This window comes from Marmota marmota, unplaced genomic scaffold (assembly GCF_001458135.2).
Source record: "Marmota marmota marmota unplaced genomic scaffold, marMar, whole genome shotgun sequence".
Lineage (NCBI taxonomy): Eukaryota > Metazoa > Chordata > Mammalia > Rodentia > Sciuridae > Marmota > Marmota marmota.
Window position 1 is genome coordinate 21,540,135 of NW_026000240.1, and position 16,194 is coordinate 21,556,328.

Here is a 16,194-nt window from a genome sequence, read left to right on the forward strand (position 1 = left end):
TTGGGAGAAGTAAATTGGACCCGTCATACGAGAACCACAAGGGTGACTGGCAGCAAGAACAAGTTTTCTGCAAAGAGATACCTGCTCACGTTGGACAGCTAAGGTGAGGCCATCCACCAAGTGAAGATACATCCATGAAAATACCCCTGGCTCACTCCTTGGGAGCCCTGCCAGGAGAGGACCAGAGTTCACAGCTGCTCCCCAGAGAGACCTCAGAAACAACTGAGAAGAAAACACATCACTAGCACCAGCAAGACTCCCCCCAGGAGTCAGCTGCTTGACAGCATTTAAAATCTGGGCTCTGGAATCTAATTCCTGTTCTGAAAGCTGAAGACCTCTATGGAGACCAGAGAGGTCAGGTGGTTCAGAAAATCGGCCAAAAAAATCTAAATCGTTCCAACAACTCCCTTGATGGTGTGTGTGTGTGTGTGTGTGTGTGAGAGAGAGAGAGAGAGAGAGAGAGAAGGAGAGAGAGAGCGCAGGAGGGAGGGAGGGAGAGAGAGCAGACAGCATCAATCCAGTGTTAGAATCACCATTAGAAAAACAAGGTTTTGTCTTTTACTTGGGAATAAGGGAAAGCATGTGAGTGTCCTCTGCAGATGCTGTAAGACAAAGCACGGTCCCAATGGTGGTTGGTGTCTAAAACCCAAAGGAACACTGGAAATGTTCATGAGGACACCTCACCCTGATGACACAACTCACTCTGCACCAACCGCTGTTCCAGATGTTCTCCATGTCTATATGTCACTCAGAATTTACCATGGCCCTAGGGAGTAGGTATCATTATTAGTGTCCCCACATTAAGGTATGTTTTAGTCAGCTTTTTCGTCACCATGACCAAAAGACCTGACAAGAACAAAATAGAGGAGGAAAAATGTTTATTTGGTACTCATAGTTTCAGAGGTCTCATTCTATTGATGACTGACTCCACTGCCCTGGGCCCGAGGTGAGGCAGAACATCATGGCAGAAGGTTGTAGAGAAGGAAAGCTGATCACAGTAATCAAGAAGGAGAGAGAGAGAGAGACAGAGACAGAGAGTGCCTCTCTTTCTTGGGACAAACTATAAACCCTAAAGGAACACCTTCAGTGACCTGCCTCCTGCAGCAACACCTTACCCAGCTAATCCATAACAGGGAATTAATCCACTGATTAGGTTACAACTCTAAAAACCTAATCATTGCACCTCTAAAAATTCTTGCACTGCCACACACGTGAGCTTCTGGGAGACACCTCATATCTAAACCATAACCAGGTAACTGAGACACAGAGAAGAAAGTAACTTACCTGCAGTTACACAGCTAAAGAGATGGAGTTGAGATTTGGACCCAGGTAGTTGTTTATCCCTTTCAAGCTGTTTCTTCTCAAAGTGATGTTTTCATCCTCCTCAATGTTTTTAGGTATGATTTGGTTTTAAGAATCATAATTTATACCAGCAGGGATTTTAGAGACTAGGTAGATTGAATGTCCAGTCTCTCTACATGATTTGTACCCTGGCATCCTTGCTCCTCAGCAATATGAATTTGACACTCCTATCAAAAGGTGGAGTTCATCCTCAGCACAGGTATCTGTACTGACCTTGTCTGTTGCTTTAGCCAAGAGAATACAGTGGAGAGAAGTTAAGCAGGCTCCGAGTTTAGGCCTTACAAGGCTGTGCATCTTCCAACCCCACCCTCTTGCAATTTCCAGTGGCCACCATGGTATCAGGAAGCCCAGATGAACAATCATATGGAAGGAGAAAACCACCAATTGTCTCAGATGGGCCCAGATCTGGCTGACCTTCCCATTGAGGGCACAGGGGTAAGACAAGCAAACAGCACTTCAGTAACCCTCAACTGTGAAATCATAAGTCATTGTCCTTGTAGGCCACCAAGGTGTGTGTGGGGGGCTGGTTAGCAGCCATAGTGACTGATACAGAGATCACATAGCACAGCACACTCATTTTACAGCTGAGAAACCAGGTCCTCAGTGGCAGGATTAAGATGGAGCCACTCTGGCTTGCCTTCTGACCTGGGTCTTGCCATAGACAGAACAAGGCCTAGGCTCAAGAAGCCCTAGGTGCTGTGGGGTTTTCATGCACTGTGAGCTAGAGGGAGAGGAAGCTGGCTCAGGGACCAGAGCCAGTGGGTGTAGGAGGGTTCCAGCTGCAGGCCAGTGGTCAGACCCTCCCCCTTCTCTGACTTGGTAAAGTACCCAGGAGACCTCGAGATCAGCACCTGCGGGTGGGGGGGTGACAGGTGAAGGGAAGGGCCTGCCTACAGAAGCTGGAGAGCTCTTCCACCCTGTGCTTAGACAAAGCCCCTGCAGGCCCCTCCTGGTGACCTGAGCTTCAGATGCCAGGCTGCAGAGTGTGGGTTACACTCCACATCTGTCCCCTTGTTGGAGGCAAGGTAACCTCCAAGTCACACACCTGCCACAGCCACCATGCTGGGCTTCTCAGGCAGCAAAGTCAGACAGGGCTGAACTGGGTGAAGGTGGCTAGGGACACTGAGTGACAAGGGAAGGACTGGAAGTGAGAGAGCAGAAGAAACCCAAGAGGGCTCCCAAAAGCACCTCTCTCTGCCATGCCTCAGTTAACTATTCTATGCACACAGATCAAGAAGAGGAAAGAAGAAGGATCATCTGAGGGCCCCAGAGCAGTTTGTCCCTCCTCTCCAGTGTGTGCCTGGCATGCTGTACACCTCTTCTTCTCTCCCTGGGCCATGGCAGGAGGATCCTCCCCAGTTCTGGACACCTCCAAACTCTCTTCTTTCTAACCTTCTCCCATGATGGAACAGACAGAACTCTCCAAAATTCAAATCTAGTGGTGCCCTCTTTCCTGTGACAATGTGACATTGCCCCACCACCACTACGGCCTCCACCAACCACGTGCACATCACATTTGAGATCCTTTGCTCCATTATCATAGACACCTCTACTATCATTTTAATGTTTTTCTTTAAAATGACTCATTTTTGACTTAAATAAATGGCTTTAAGTCATTCTAAGTAATAATACCCATGACACTGTGGGTTTGATGTGCTGTTTATAGTTTTTCTCAATGTGCATTACAATAATTACATAACTGAAAAATGTAAATGTTCCTTGTGTGCCACTTAAAACCATCCCACTGACTGTATTTCACTCTGAAACCCTATCGAGAGCGTATCAGTCTGAATAGTTGTGTTGCAAAAAATAGGAACTGAGTCTGATTACCATAAGTAAAAAGAGATTTTTGTTAGAAGGCTGTGGGAGACGGGGTAGTCTCACAGAATAGAGAGGAAAGCAGAAGATCCAAGCTTGCAAAGCACAGGGCCAGTAGGTGTGGCCAGGGGTGCAGGGGCCACAGGGGCTGTGTCCCAACCCCATCCGAGAACAGGAGCTGGAATGAATGTCGGCAATGTCCATCTTCACATCACTCAGTGATTCAAATTCCAGAGTGGGAATTCCTCCCAGGCTGCTTGGGTCCACTGCCTACCCTAAGCTGTACTGGCCCGAGTGTCTTTATAGAATGGATATCACACAGCAGAAAGCACTTCCCATGATGAGAGAATTCTTGTCCCCTTCTTGACCATGAAGGCTGCCTCTTCAACAGTGTTCATGGACAGAATATTTCACCAACTGCCCATGAAAGCTGGAAAGAAGTCTGTATCTTTTTGGCAATATCTGGTTCTTTTAGGGGATTTTTATCCTTTTTTATTTTATGTTGGAGATTTTTAGAAGAAAGGGTGGGCAATAGAGGACACTAGTAGCATTAGGACTGTCTAGCTTTAGAAAATAAATCCAATTTAAATAGGTGAGAAGTCCTTTTTTCCTCACCACCTATGGATTTCCTGGGCCCAAAATAAATTCCTTCTTGGGGCTGGGTTGGGGCTCAGTGGTAGAGCACTTGCCTAGCATGCATGAGGCACTGGGTTCAATCCTCAGCACCACACTAAAATAAACAAAGGTATTGTGTCCATATACAACTAAAAAAAAAAAAAAGAAAGAAAGAAAGAAAAGAAAAGAAAGAAGTTCCTTCTAGCACATGTCCTAGAACCAGCTAAGCTCCTCCTGGTTCAACTAGAAAGCCCTGAGCCAGATTTTGGCCCATTGATAGTAACCCTGTGGCTTTTAACCACATTTAGAACACTTGCCTAGCATGCATGAGGCCCTGGGTTTGATCCCCAGAATGGGGGAAAGAAAGAAAAGAAACTAGATACATTCCTTACAAAGCTCTACCTACTCTTTTTTTGAAGGCTACCTTACATATAACAAACCAGGAGATGTAGATGATCGTGATATGTGCATGTGTGTGCGCGTGCGCACTCACGTTGTTAAAATGAACCACCTTTAATCTCAGTTTTGGTTGGAGTTCCCATAATGTCACAGGACACTGGCCTGCTCCTCCTGCCCTCCAGTTTTATAAGAAATCCCAGGAAAGTTTCCAGAGATTCCCACCCAGGTCCACCACTTGACTTCTGACTGACAGCAGGGTGACATTGGCTTTCAAGTCTCCTTTATGCATAACAACTCTAGTAGATCACATTGACCCATACTGACGGATTCTATTTGGAACCTGTTCTTACAGATTTTATGGTTAGAGGGAATTATCCTTATGTCCCTGAGTTCTGGGATCTGGTCTGTATAAGGGTCACAAACGTCACCCCCTTCAGGGTAACTTGGGTTCTTCTTATCAGCATTTCAGGCCTGCATTTCTCCTGCAGATAACAGGTTGTTTGCTGAGAAATGTAACATGCCTTGCCCACTTAAGCTGGCAGGGCTGCTGGTAAATTGCTTTTTAGAAAAGAAACCATGTGGGGGTCAGCACAGTGTACCCAGTTTGTAGAATTATTCCCTGAGCCCAGTGTTCCCACTACTCACATTTATCTGTTCCCTGTCATTAGGGCCAAGAACAAATCAACAGGCAGCATGTACTTCCACATTTTATGCATTGGTACTAGATCACTCATACTAGATTTGCAAAAGATGGGTCAAAAGAGAAGTTCTGAGTCCAATACCACCTGGAGTCTGAAGAGTTAGGCTGCAGACACTGAGAGGTCACAGAGAACACTATTATTGAGATGGGAAATTTTTCCTCTCCTTCCTTTCTTGGAGAGAAGTAGGAAGCAGGAGAGCTTTTGTAAGAGCTCGTGGAGCTAAAGGAGGAAACATCTGGTTTCTTCTGAGTCCTCAGGATTCTTATTCTTTCAACACACCAGTTCCTCAAACACACAGACTTGAGATCACAGGAGTGAATTTTGCACATAGCATTCATTCTAGGGCCCTAGGTGCAAGTTTTCATGATTTTCACAAGAAAACCATCACTGTTAAATGAGAGACCTTTCTGTGGTTGGACCTAGAGTCATTCTAAATCTAGTGAAATGCCACTCCACCCTGAAGCCCAGATTCACCCTAGGGATCTTCGGATTTTGTTTTTTTCATCTTGGAACTTCCCAAGTTTCCTTTCATTCTGCCTTTGGCCAGTACTGTTCTTTTGATGCTCTAAGAACTGAAGAACTGTTTCCCCTTTCTCATAAAATGTGTTGGCAGAGGCCACAGCCCCATGGCTGTCAGATAGATACGTGCAGACTCCAAGGAGAATGAAGAGGGAGAAAAAGAGAACACAGACAGAGGGCCCAGGTGGCTGGGAAATTCCAAGATGTATGTCTGCAGATATATCTGGGATATATCTCAACCAGATTATCAAACCAGAAATCTAGCTGTGAGGTCCTTGCCTGACTTCTCCATAGCCTGGGTGGTTAAACAGCCCTGCTTTTCTCTATGGGACCAAAAGTAGAGTTCCTAACGGGGAACAAGCCTACTTCACCTAATTGGACAATGCTTCAAGTTTGGGTCTTTCTACATCTTCTTAATGACAGGTTGCAGTAAGTGTTCAATACATTTTAACAGATGTGGTAGGAAGAATGGGTTGTGCAGGTTAAAGCAAGTGGGATGAAATTCTAGCAGATCAAAGCATTCTAAGTTGAATGTTTTTATTATAATTACAGAGAAACTCACAGATTCAAATAATGGATTCAAAATAAGAAACTATTTCTTGGTTTTCTGAGGTTATGACTTCAGAACATTATCTTTTCTGAAAATCAAAATGCAGCAAATGAGGTTCTTTTCTTCACCAATTGTTTAATTGTTTTTCATTCATTTCTGGGATTATGCCTGATAGCTAAAGAGAGAGAGGAGAGAGAGAGCTCAAGGCACACCAGGGTTCCTTATTAATTTTACACACAAAACACTTCCAAATGTCCCTATATAGCATACTGCCAACAATAAATATTTTAGTCTCAGAAATAAATATAGTTTATGTTAAATTTATGGTTTGGCAATAAACTGGCTCTCAGCTTCTTAAGCTGTTCATTATTTTCCAGAAATTTCCAAAGATAGAGGTTGAAGAAAGTCTTTCCAGAAAGAAAAAATAATAATAATAATGAGTTAACACAAGAAAGTAATGGGCAAAAGATTTGAACAGACACTTCCCTAGAAACCATATCCCCTTTTCATAGTCAAAAGATTTACCAAGCATGAGAGCAGAGTCCACACCCACTGGAAAATCAAAAGGGAATGAGATTCCCATTGCCAGACTCCTTTGGCTCCAGGGCCCAGCTGTGACCTCAGCCTGGCCAGTCAGTCGCACAGAGGAAGCAACCAGTAAGAATCCAGTCTGTCAGTGCCTCAGAGTCCCAGCCTGGCTTGTCTACCTTTCTGGTGACCAGGGGCTGCCCAAGAACTTTTTTCCTCAGTCAGCGCAAGTCAGTTACTGTTACACGCTGCTAAGAGCCACAGATGCGTACAATGACACTGTCCTTGGATAAAATGCCAAGTCTCAAATGTGTGCCTGTTTCCCACCCAAAATATAGACCTGCTCTTTTGATTTGAATCTGGAATATGCCCCAAAAGCCCAAGGGCAAAATAATGCAGCATGTTCAGAGGCAAGTCCATAGGCTCAGGAGGTTGCTGACCTCATCGGTGGACTAATCCTTTTCCTGATTGATCATTTGAATGAATTTACTGGGAGGTGGTGAGAATTATGGGTAGGTGTGGCATAGTTGGAGAAAATAGGCCACCAGGGGCATGTCCTGTTTCTCTTTCTCTCCACCACCACCACCACCACCATCACCACCCCGCCACCTTCCTGGCTGCCATGAGCAGAGCTGCTTTCCTCCACCATGCCCTTCTACCATGGTGTTCTACCTTACCTCAGGGCTACACAGACACAGCCGTCTGACCATAGACTCAATCCTCTGAAACCATGAACTAAAATAAAGCTTTCCTCCTCTGAGTTGTTCTTGTTAGGTATTCTGATCACAGCAACCAAAGGCTGAGTAACCCACCTCACACTAGCTCTATTCCACCAGATTTTTAAAAACCACTTATGAAATGCAAAAATTCTTTGGAATTATGTGGACAAAACAAGTCTGTGTATGTTTCCAGAAGAGCTTATTTTACTACAAGGAATGAAAATTTTGGAGTCAGAGAAAAGATTCTATAAAGAAAGGCTGTCCCAAAGCCATGTTCTAGAATGTTCCTTCAGGCAGTAAATGGGAATCCAGCCCCCACAGCACCCTGCTTGGGTTTCAGAATTTATGGAGCCACCTAGGAGAAGAGAAGGGCATTTTCACAGATCCAACAAGCCAGCTAGAGCTCTGAAAAGCATTTCATTCAGCCATACTTCCCCCTGGGTTTCACAGCTTCTACGCATTTTCTTGCCGTATACCTTTTTTATGCTACTAAGATAAATACATGACTATGGTCTCTTAAGAATTCATCTTGTGAGTTGTTTTTTTCTCACCAGCTACAACCTCCAATCACAGCATGTGGGGCCGTAGCTAGGGACACTGTAATGGTGTCTCAGAGAATGAGCCCGGAAGGAAGAGAAGCTGCAAACACCAGGAAACCCTAAAGGTCAGAGGCCCATCTGGGAAGAAAAGGTCACTTTTAAGAAGATGGAAATTAAAAAAAAAAAAAAGAAAGAAAGAATATCCCTTCTCAATCTTACAAGGCCAAGATGCCCGCAACCATTAGACTATCACACACCGTTCACCTACAAATCCATCCAAGCATCAGGTACTTCCACTACAAATGGGTTAAAGTAGATGAACAAGAGAGCTTGCCCCTAGATTGTCACTACAGGCAAGGAAAGGATTCCCCAGGGGCTCTCGGCCATGAGACCAAGACAAGTTACTCAGACCAAGTTAAGTTCCTGCCCACTGGGGTCAATGACTTGGAAAGTCACTTGTATTCTGCAGCCTTTGGTAGGACACCCTAAGCCATCTCTCTTGCATACCTGCAGGTTGGAGAAAATTCTGTGATGCAGTCTGTCACCCACCTCCCCTTGGCATATCTCTAACCGGCATAGATGTGGCCAGGGCCAACTGGCCTCAGGATAACCCACTGATTCCTTTTAGGAGAAGGTGCTACCAAGAAGTTTCAAGGCAGGCCCACATGAGAGAGACCTGTGACCCTCTGCCCTCTCCATGAAGCAGGCACCTCTACCCTGGACCAGAGAGCAGGGAAAGGGCGCCTGTCCTCCAGCTCTGCAGTCTGCTTTTGTCTTAAAGGGATGGCCCAACACAGCGGAGCTCACAGAGCACTTGTGGAACTGCCAGGATAGAAGACAAGCAGTGGACAGGGTTCAGCTCCTGACCTTTCTCCCACAGCACAGAAGGGTCCAATCTGGAGTGGCTCCCACAGGTCAGCCTCAGGCATGTGCAGGGGCCTGGGGTGTCCCAACTCCCAGTTTTGAGTAGGTTGAGCATCCCAGATTGTCCTCAGCCTTCTGTGTCCCTTTCCCAGGAAAGATCTCCACCCAATCAGAGATGGACATGATTTCAAGATGTATGCAGACCCCTGAGCTTCAGCCACTGCAAGTTCAAATGCATTCCCTTTTCCCTAGCCGGTGGTGACAGCCAGGAAGCCGGCAGACCTGGACTCACCCACCATGCCCAATATGTCTCTGAAATTTCCATTTCTGCAGGGCCTCCACAACACATTCTACCAGCCAAAGCCCAGAGAGCTAACTCCTCAGAGAGTTTCAATAATTTGTGTTAGCATTTTTCAATATTATTCCTAGATGAGACACAACTTTATTACCATCTCAAGCTGCCCTTTTCAATTCTAATATTCTCATATTCTGTGCATCCCCAGAGGCCCCTTTCCTGACAAAGATATTTACCTTAGATATATGTAACTTCCAAGAGTCTAAAATATGATCATAAAGCTATTATTAGCTAACATGGTGGCTTTTATCTTCTCCAAAGCAGAATTCACATCGTTAATAAGTCTTTTAAGATATTCTTCTTTGCAGAGCTCTCCTTTATCCCCCTATGCAGGGAGGACTTATTATAGACTATATCTTGGATCCACCAGGGGACCCACAGAATGAGGCCTGTGTGGCATTTTATTAGCCCAATAGATTATGTTCATGATAGAGAGGGAGAAAAAGCAAGTTAACATCCCCAGGAGTCTTGTAATGGTCCAAAGCTTTTCTTTCAGGCCAAAGAAAGAGGGTGAAGTGTCCACCTGGGCAAGAGAAAAGCCAGGCTCTTGAGTCCCTTCTGCCCTTGAGAGGTTAGAATATTGTAAATCAACTCTTGAGAAGTCCCCTCCAAATTCTGGGTTTGTCTAGACAGTGGCTCTTAAACATGGGTGCTTCTCAGAACCACCAGGAGGGCTTGCTTGTTGATGAAACAAATAGCTGGGCCCTGCCAGAATCTCTGGTTCTGTAGGCATGCAATGGGGCTCAGGAATCTGCATTTCTAAACACTTTCCAAGGAGGCTGCTGCAGCTGGTCTGGAGACTTTGCTGCAGAACCACATGGGTTCCAGGTTGGGTCAGTGTTTTAGGACACCCTAAGGGGGGTCAAATAGTCCTTGGGTCCCTGGCCTTTGGAAGTCCAACTTTCCCTAGATAGGACTCAGGCCCAAGCAGGCCAGTGCTATCAATGCAGCTGCTCCCTCCTGCTTGCTTCTACTCCTGTTTTGGGCCCTGCCAGAATGGATTACATAATTGTTCAGGCCCAATGCAAAATGAAAATCTGGAGGCCTAACTGTTCAAAAATTAAGAATTTCAATACAGCAACAACAGAGCATTAAAACCAAGCATGTGTCCTTTTCCCCAGGGCTTGAAGTTCAGACCCAAAACCCTGGTTCTTTCTCTGCCCCATCCTCCTGTCGCCCTCAAGTCTTCATGGAAGAGTTCATCCCACCTCCCACCTCCTTGACTCCACAAGTTTTGTCTCTCAAAAAAGGAGTATCAGCCCATCTGGGGAGGGAAATTTAAATACCTCTCAAAACTGTAGTGTTCTTACACTTTGATACAGCAATTCTACTCCAAGGGATTTATCCCTTTATTCCTTGAAGTGGTCTCACAGTGCTCAAAACCCATTCATTGGTATGTTTGTGATAAAATAAAATGGAAACAACTTGAGTGCCTGTCAACATGAAGAGGAAGGAATTCAGGAAACCTAACAACAAATTGTTAGTCATGACCCCCAAGAATTTTCACTTAACAATGTATACACCCTAAATTTTAAACTTTCCTATTACTTTTCAAAATTATTTGAGTATGTGTAGAACTGAAAAATACTTAGGACCACCACCAAAACAGTTTTCATCCAGAACCTTGACCACTCTCCAGGGCTGCTCCCCAATCCCTGGTCTTGGTCCTGCTCTTTCTACCTCTTCTCCTTTAACACTGGGACATGGCTCAGCCCAATTCAGCCTCTCAGGTAGCACATCAGCCTGACTACAGGTGGATTTGCTGCATCTCAAGGCATTCAATTACCCCCGCCCTCAGAAATGAGCTCCCATGGAAACCTAACACGAATATATCAAGGATTTATGGAATTTCTTTTAGATCTATTGTTTCCTTGTTGCTGTTGCTTCCTCTGAGTAAATAAAACATATTCTTGCTTTAATGTTTGAACTTTGGATATGAAGCAGGATACCTATTAGACACCTCAGAGTCAACATACTCCACAAGGTTCTCCTCAGTGACAGGTGACATCACATCACTCTCTTGCTCAGAAACCCCTGTGGATCCCCTAGGAAAAAAATCTGAAATTCTCAGCCTGCTGCTCCAAGCCCTCTGTGTATCTGTTCCTATTGCCTTCCTGCTCTTATCTGGCATGTGTCATCTCTCCCAAGAGAGCACAACACTATATGACCTATATGACCCTGAGCAGATGCTACGAGGGCTGATACAAGGGACAGGGGGAGGTGCTGACATTGGGGTGGGGCTTCTCCCCCCACCCCAGGCTGTGTCTCAGGTACCACCTCCTGTCATGACAGAGAAAGCTGGCGGGGCTGGGGTGTCCAGAGGGAGGAGAGGTTTGATAAAAGATGCCTCATAATGCCAGGAGATACTAACCAACCCAAAGAGCTTGGGTTGGGTCTAAATCACTAAAAGAACCCAAATTTTCAGATTTCCTTGGATACCAAATTCCTTAGTGTGCAACACTGGGGCTGGACGATTGTCCCTACCACCAATCCACATGGATCATTGTCCTTGGTGCAAGAACAGATCCACAGCACTCCTCAGTGATGAAATGCTGAGGGCAACAGGGAGGCTCAGGGAATTGGAGACTCCACACCCACGCTGGTAGCCCAAGTGTTTTGTGAGCTCCTAAGGGGAGGCACAGGAGAGCCACTCTCACTGGCCCCACCTCACTTATTTATTCCCCAGTTAGCTTCCATCTGTGCTTATGCTCTGTGATCCTTAAGCCCTGTTCTTCCCCAATTACAAAGACTGCAAATCAGTTAATCACATACTATCACAGACTTACAGGATTTTAAAATATATGTTTAAGAAATTTGGGGAAAAATTAGAAAAGGAGGCAGGGTAGAGAGAAATCATCTATAAGGCTATTAACCTACTGCTATTATTTTGATATATTCCATTTTAACCTTTTTCATATGCGTATTTTAATGTGTTCATAAATATAATTTTGCATCTGGCTGCAGAGTCCTCCAGCCTCATTTAATGGCCCCATAATATTCTGTCCAGTAAATTCTTGGCAATCTACCCAACAGTTCCCCTATATTTGGATGTTTGAATTACATCTAATTCTTTATAGGTGCCAATAAAGCTCTGATGCATGCATTTTTAAAATTATTATTTCCTTAGATCAGAAAAAGTGCAATTTCTGGGTTAAAGTATATAGAGATATTTAGGATATGATACTTTTGGTCAAATAGCATCTTAAAAGGTTGTACAAATTTATAGTGCAATAAGCAAAGAATATCAGCCATTGAAATATTTATTTCCTATGTATGTTTCAAATGAATATTTGCAAACTTAACAGGAAGGGGGAAATAAACAGGATTTGGAGTTGGAAGGAACCTCAGATCAAACCCAGCAACTTTTTAAACTTATATGCATATCGGAATTATCTGAGAAAGTTTTGAATGAGAGGTCCAGTGAAGCTCTTGAAGAAATGGTTGTTTTAGGGGGCCGGGAGTAAAAATGTACAAGGTAGGTCTGGAGTATTTGTTATTTCAGAAAACTAGGAAGCTGTGAAAGAACACTGTCATCTGTTAAAAGGACTCACAAGCCAACTTGAAGAGGCTCCCACTGACCAAAAAGAGGAATTCTAAGGATAAGAATTGTGATAGATTAAAGCACATCAAATACGTTAAAACCTATGAGGTTATAATGATACTAAAAATTATAATAAAACTTCAGTGGTCACTTTGGAGGATGACAGTGAAAACCCAGCATCAAAGTGACTTTGAAATCTGGAAACTAAAAGAAAAGATTCAAGCGCTTCAGCAGCCTTTTCTGTGTGAACTGTACCGTGGAGTAGGCAGACAGTAGCTGAGGGGAAGTTTCTCTGTATTGTCCCTGCTAACAAATGAAAAGGTAAAGATAAATTGGGGCTATCATCAATTGCAACCCCAATGAATTAGTGCATTCAGGCAGTGACCATCAATGGCTGCTAATGCACAAAAAGAAAGAGCACACGTTGTCTGCCCTGTACCTCCTATATGGTCTTTGCCAAAATGTCTGAACCTGTCTGATCAAACCTCTAAATCAATTATTGATTTTCAGAAAATATACATTGTGGGTGGGTGGGTGGAGTTACAGTCAGCAAAACCCAGACTGTGGAAAAGTCTGAAAGACAATGTCATTTCTGCAACAAAAATATTAAAAGGAAAAAATATAAAGCTGAGGACACGAATGTATTCAAAATGACTGAAGAGATAAACTAGCCAATCATAATGCAAAGGCCTGATTTAAAACTTTAACCAAAAATAACAAAAGGAAACCTTTTTACAACACAATTAAGGATTTGTGGACACTGACAGGATTTCTGACAATATTAAGAAGCCACTACTAGTTTTTCTTCTGGTGTATGAGGAATAGTGTGGTATTTTTAAAGTCTTTACTTGTAAGAGAAACATACTAAAATACATACAATTAAAATAATACATCAGGAATTTATACAGACCAAACTGGCTGTGAATGAATGGGATCCATTATATTATTATTTCCGCTTTTGCAAATTTGAATTCTCCATGATTAAAAGCAAATAGATAGGGCTGGGATTGTGGCTAAACGATAGAGCGCTTGCCTAGCACATGAAAGGGCCTGAGTTCGATCCTCAGCACCATATAAAAATTAAAAAATAAAAGGTATTGTGTCCAACTAAAAAATAATACTAAAAAAAAAAGCAAATAGATAAATATCAGGGTTATACCTATGCATAGCAACTCAAACTCAAAACCATGAATGTTATTTTCAAATGAGATTATAAGTGGAGGTCACCAACCTTCTCCAGTTGTCCTCCGTGGTTGGGAATCCATCTTTAGCAATAAAGCCCCTATCCTCAACCTCTTGTGAGGTTCTTAAGCCACCGACAGTCAACATTGCTACTCTTTAATCATTAAACACCACCTCTTGAGATTGATGATTTTGCTGATGCTAGATTATGAATCCTGAACAGAATAGGGGGTTATCCAGTCTTAGGAGTATTAGAATGTTGGAGGTGAGGAGTGACCCGAGTCTGGGTTTCTTGCAGTAACTGCCAAACCCTGAGATAAAGGAACTGAACCAATTCAGTCTTGGTGGATTATAGGAATGTAATGATAGAAGGGGTTATAAGTTGTGACAGAAAAAGGTGAGGGGGATGGTGGAGTGTCTGGTTTTCTTCTGACTCCTGTTCAATATGAGGACCTCTTCTTGATGTCTGGTGATGGAGGCATCGCTCCTAAACTGAAAGGGGCAAACCTACACCAAAAGCACTGACCCTCTCTGGCCCAGGAGCTGGGGTGTCACATCATCCCTGATGGAGTGGAAAGCTTATTATGGGAAGACTGGTTTCCTCTTCCGCATTGCTGCATTTGACTTTCAATAGTGATATCCTTTAATAATTAAGCACAAGAACTTTAGGTCCAGTTTCTGATTAACTCACAGTACAGAAGGATTGCATGGCATTTCAGCCCCAAGGGTCATTTGGGAGGTTAACTCCACCACACACAGGACAGAGTAAAAAAAATGGAAACCCACCTGGGTGGTCCCTTGTCTGCATTGTTTGGCTTGATTCTTAAAACTTTATCAGAAATATTTTCCCTCCTATCTTCCCTAGTCTTCATCCCATAGCACACATCTACATTCATAAACTTCTCTCTCTCTCTCTCTCTCTCTCTCACACACACACACACACATAAAACCTGGCAAAATTATACATAAAAACTGAAAACCAATGAAGTCATCTAAAGGCTTACATTTAAGTTATACATTTTCTCTCTTCTAAAAATAAATTGGGGTTGGGGACGGGGGATGGGTTACAATAGATTCATACGGAGAGTCTTTGGCTTTTTGCCTCAGCTGTCAGAGGAAATCAGGGTGGACCCGAGGACATGGTTGCCACTCAGCATGGCTTATGCAAGTGGGACTGCTTTAGACCCACAGATTTCTCCAGATGACTAAACCAGTTACTTCACTCATCTAGAGAGCCTGCCAAAATCTCCTTCTGTTTTATAGATTCCAGAAATCTCCCCAGCTGGAGCAAGTCATTTCACCCAATTTAAATTACTTTTTAAAATCATGTCATAAATTCCTAGGGCTGACAAAGTTGGGGTCAAATACCTATTCCCAAACACAAGAGGTCCAAAATGGTATTATATTTGGAAAGAAAGTTAACAAGATGCATTATATGAACTGTAAAATGTTTATATCTTTGACCCAGTAATTCCATAACTGAAAATAACTCAAAAATTTTTAAATGTATGAAATAAAAAATGTTAGGCATAGTAATGTTCACTACAGCATTATTTAGAAGAGAAAAAAGTGGAAACAATTCAAGTTGATAACAGGGTACTGACAAAGTAAACTACAATAAATGTAACAATTAAAGTTATGTTTTCTTAAAAGTTGGTAACAAAAAGATAAATCCACCAGGAGAGCTCTTCATGGACGTTGAACCTTCAGCAAAAAGACAGGCTGAAGAAGGTTGGCCCTTCGATCCTTCCCAGAGGGGTCCTGGCCAGACGGCTCCCCTGGGAATCTGGCTTCCTTAGCCTGCTGCTCCCATCCTGCAGATTCCCATGTTGGGCTTTCCAGGTGCAGTCAATCCTCGGTGCCTCCATAGGTTTCCACTAATTCCTTTTTTCTTAATTTAACTAGGTCTCTGTTGTTTTTAACCAAAGGACCCTCTGAAAAATAAAGTTGCCTAATCACAATTCCAAAGTGTTTTCCAAAGTATGTTCAGTGGAACGTTAGCCCTCTGAAATCAGGTTTCAGAAACACACAGTCCCCTGCCTGAGGATCTGTGGCACATCCTCAAGGTCCAGGGAAGTGCTGCTGTAAAGAAGCCTGATGGGCCAGGTCTTCCCAGCTCAGTTACCCACGCAACTCCATTCACAAATAATACCTACCAACAGTCTGCAGTGCAGTAGGTGGTTGTAGCAGTGGACGGCAGTAGTACTGTAGACGGGAGTCTACACAATTTATCATTTCTTCATATAACCAGCCGAGAGTAACAGGAGCACTATGTCCTGATCAGCTGCCTGTTCGGAGTTCTGAACGAGAGGTCAAGTGAAGTCAATCTTACATGAATACCTAGCCTCTGTTGAGGGAAGGAATCAACAGCATTGGAGAAAATGCAGAGAGGCCAACTCCTTCACTAGGGAGCTGCCCCATGCTTGGGACAGTGCTATAAAATCCCATTTCATCTCTATGGCTAAGAGCCTCCTTTCTGGTTCCCCTGCTTCTTCTCTGGCC

At 43.7% G+C, this 16,194-nt stretch overlaps 1 long non-coding RNA gene across 1 annotated transcript; it reads left to right on the forward strand.

The window, feature by feature from the left end:
• The first annotated feature begins 498 nt into the window (after positions 1-498).
• On the forward strand, positions 499-2,991 carry LOC125613566. Its single transcript, XR_007344119.1, has 2 exons — positions 499-1,797; positions 2,592-2,991. It is a non-coding gene; the product is annotated as an uncharacterized LOC125613566 (long non-coding RNA).
• Positions 2,992-16,194: the final 13,203 nt, after the last annotated feature.